Raw genomic sequence first — 4196 nt, forward strand, 5'->3', positions numbered from 1 at the left:
ACTCACTCCTTTTTGTGCAATATCTTTTGTTAGATTACTATATAGGTACTGAGTATTATGAAAGCCAATATAAGGAAACGCAAGCTGAAAAAGCATACTACACACAAGGTGTTGGCAACTATGAAGATCACGTTGATGATTCTTCATGTGATTATGTTACGTACCATGATTAGCCCTATCGTGGAGTGGGAACGTTTGAGTTTGATTGATTAAGTCTATATCTATGAAGACATTCTTTATAAAGTAGAAGACTCTTTAGTTTAGTTTGATTAACATTTCCTTACTTTCCTTTGAGAACACTTGTATTTTCTTTTGACTTATGAGCTACATTCCACTGTAACAGTGGAGTGAGATTCCACCTCACTCTACTCCATTTTGATTATATACATATTTGGTATCATTTTTCGTACTCTGATTTCATTGTCATTTCTTTCCTTATTTGGATCTCTTGTTTATATTATTACACATTGATTATATTCTGTTCATGATTATGTTATTGCATATGTGGGAGGATGATTTCCTCGATACTTGTTCTCCGGGGCTGTGGATCACACACTCAGGTATGCCAGATGGAGTACCGGCTGGGTGGATGTGACAGTTAAGTCCCATTATGGGACGAAAACGCCCTACGACTCGATAGAAGGCCCAGCCGCTGAAACCCTCACCCTTTTTTGAGGGACCACTCAAGAAGAATCCCTAACAGAGGTGCTGACCCTCTCTGAGGGTTCTGGAGTAGCCCTCTTCTTGGGACTCTTTGGTGGGGGAGGGGGCCAGACAACAACAACTATGGCAGGTCCGGGAGTTGGCTTCGGCTTGGGCGGGGGATTCCTAGCCCGGGCAAAAGACACGACTACTTGGCAGTAGCCGTCAGGGCATCCAATGGAACTCCTTTAAACACTGCAAAAAGGAAGATGATCGGGACACTAAGCGAGGGGCTCACCCAAGGCGAAACCCCACAGCTGCAGGACGGGAGTGTATTCCATGGCGTAACCATGTACATTATACGAATCTCCCTCAACCCGGTCTATCTCCCAAACAATCTCCTCTTTTTCCAGGGTCATTTTGAATCGGGCATTCAACTAATCAAGCTCCTCCCTCGTCCTTTCTTGGAAATCACAAAGGAAAGGGACAGGAGAAGCTGACCAAAAAAAGAAGAAGAACTCCCTCCACTTCTTTGTGGTGGACAAGAGGGTGTCATGCTTCACAAAATTGCCCTGGAAATGGAGCGTCCAAGATGGCCTCCCTGCCACATAGTACCAACCTAGCTGCGAGTGAGGACGAAGCATAAAGAAATAATGAAAAAGAAGAAAGACCAGGACAACGCCCATATTAGTATACATAAACCTACAAAACATATGACATTATGCCAATTGTTTGGGTTGAGGCTAGCCGGGCAGGTGACATAATGGTTTGGAACTTCGACAAAAAGAGAAAAATGACCCCGGAAGAAATATATGGAGAATAATCCCTCGAGTGGACAGTTGGCCCGATCATCCTTAGTAGGGAGGTGGATCTCGAATCTCTTGGGAATATTGCAATAGGTGAGAAACCGACTCGAAATCTAATTAAAATTGGGAGGTCAAGAGTCAGAGTTTCAGACTTAGAGATTGTTTGTAACAGGGGCGGTCACTCAGGGCGCTCGCTTGACCCAACCAACCACCCCAAGCATGGGTCACAATAGCTCTATAAAGTTTGTCTTTGCTCTGATTTGACTCATGTCTTCTATATATTTTTGCAACCCATGTCTAGGTGATCTCTGAAGTTTACTAGAATTGTTGTGAGTGAAGTTTATTTGCACTTTAGTAAGATTTTTATATAATTACAGGTAAGGACACATTATTATATATATGTGATGATATGCTATATGATGAATTGTTTAACTCTTATATTATTCATTGCTCATGTAACTTGCTATAGTAGTATAAGTAATTGAATTGTAGTTGAATGTATGCTGTAAATGATGTTTATATATACTTTATCACCTTGTGATATAGAAGGAATGATTATGTTATTATGGTAGATGATGTGATGTAGTTGTGATGGAAGGTATCCATTTGGGTATCCATTGCTTGGGATATCAGAGGGCAATGGTATGGGACACATGCTCACTAATACCCTAACACTATCATGATTGTTGGATGACATACCTAGGGAGTCTAAATTGCATGGCTAGGTACCCCTACATGCTACTACCCTTTCGATAGGGAAATTGAAGCCGAATGACCTATGATAATAGTGATGTGACTCTATTTCATCCTACAGTGGTAATCAGTCCGTGCGGAGATTCAGTGATCCACTGTTGATCATGCATTGGTAGGGTTGCATATGTTAAGGTTTGGTCCCATGGACATCCAAGGAGCGGCCGAGTCGTTAGGGGTCATGAAAGCATCTGCCCCAGCAATATGTGGATGACCATAGAGTTAGGGAATGGAGTCTAACAATGGTAGCTAGTCCGCGAGGGTTCTCATTCCTAGGAAGAGAAGGATACGGAACCGAGTTGGTTGGTGCCATAGGGGAAGTATCTGGACTTCATGTAATATGTTACTATATGACCTTGTATTGGATTAGAAACCCCGACATGTGATAGTACTCAAGCTAATGGTCGTGGTAAGAGAGTGTTGACCTGAACCCTAGCCATGGTTGATTGACAAGGACTGAACCCCTTTACCTGGGATCCCAACAGAGGTAACTAGTCTGTGAGGGATCATAATGACTAGACCTACCTACAGGAGGGTTGGTGTTATATCTTAAAGCATGTCAACCGTCTAGAGACTTACATAGTTAGATCTTAGTAGCATTCATATAATTTGCGTATCATTCATTACATATATGCTTACTTGGATATATTGTCATATGTATGTGAGATGTGTTATCCTTACTAAGTTCGTCAGAACTCATTCCTTTCTTTGTATGTTAAATTATATTGTACAAATGGTATTCCGGAATCAAGAGAAGTTCCATATGACTGGAGCAACTCCTATGAAGAGAATGTGGTACTGTCAGTGGGAGACAGAGATGTTTGCTATGATGGCAGACAAAGATAGATCGCTTGGCATTTTGGGAAGCCTTTGGAGAAGAACTGGAGAACTCTCTTCATTGTTAAATGCACAACGAAGACTATAGCCCAGGAGCGAATTACTGGAATAAAACTGTTTTAGATTATTAAATTGCTTCCACTGAACTTGACAAACTTTGAAACTTGATTATTTTGATTCTTTCCTTTGATTTATTATTGGAGTATTTGGAGCCCTGTAATCATTTTTAAATTAATTATTTGAACTTGTTCTTGCTTATGATTACTATTTCTTGTATTTATTGTTATTGATGGTAAGACCGTGGATCCTGTGATGGATCGTACCCACATGTTGTCGAGCGGAACTGATACCGACGGGTGGGGTGTGACAGTGTTAGCCCTAGGAGCGGTACACATTCAGCCAGGGTCACCGCATACATCATTGGCAAGAACATCATGCCGAAGGGAGGTCATCACAGCAGGGTTATGGTGATGGAGGCACTGGTAATATATGATGTACATGGGTCTCCCTATAGACTTGGCCTACATCATCCAGCACGTGATGATCAACAGAGTAGAGTATCTTGGGCTTAGGAATCTAACTTTCGGCCGGCTTCTTACACTTCTCTTTTGCTACTTCGAGGTTAGCCTGGAGGACACTGTGGTACTTTATCGAGACATGGGAGAGGTTATACGAGCTCGACTGATATTGATGATGAGTCTCCAGGGATATACAGGGTCTAAGGATGATGAGGATGAGGGTTAGGCAAATGCTTAGGCACAGGATCAGACATAGGAAGATGATATTCTGCCTCGGCAGTTCGAGGTTGGGGGTACTTCACATCAGACTTTGGAGGTTCCACCTTCTGATTCTCAATGATCCCTGATTAGCACAACTAGAGGACAAGGTCTGTGCTCTCAAAGATTTTCGCAATTCAAGATCATAGAGACAATCGCTTAGATAGGTAGTTCTAGGATTTTTCTTTTATGCGGCTTCAGGATGTACTTATTTAGTTTCATCTTGTAAAACTTTTCTAATCAATTAATGAAGTTCAAATGTTTCACTTGACTTATTGTTCATCATGAATTTCCTTTATTGCAATATAATGTATATTTGTTTCACCATGGTTATTGTGCCTTATTTAAACTTGATGTATTAGACTTCATTTGTTCAAGTAGGTAG

Source organism: Hakea prostrata, chromosome 4, assembly GCF_041222555.1.
Source record: "Hakea prostrata isolate BN-2017 chromosome 4, UWA_Hpros_2, whole genome shotgun sequence".
NCBI classification, from domain to species: domain Eukaryota; kingdom Viridiplantae; phylum Streptophyta; class Magnoliopsida; order Proteales; family Proteaceae; genus Hakea; species Hakea prostrata.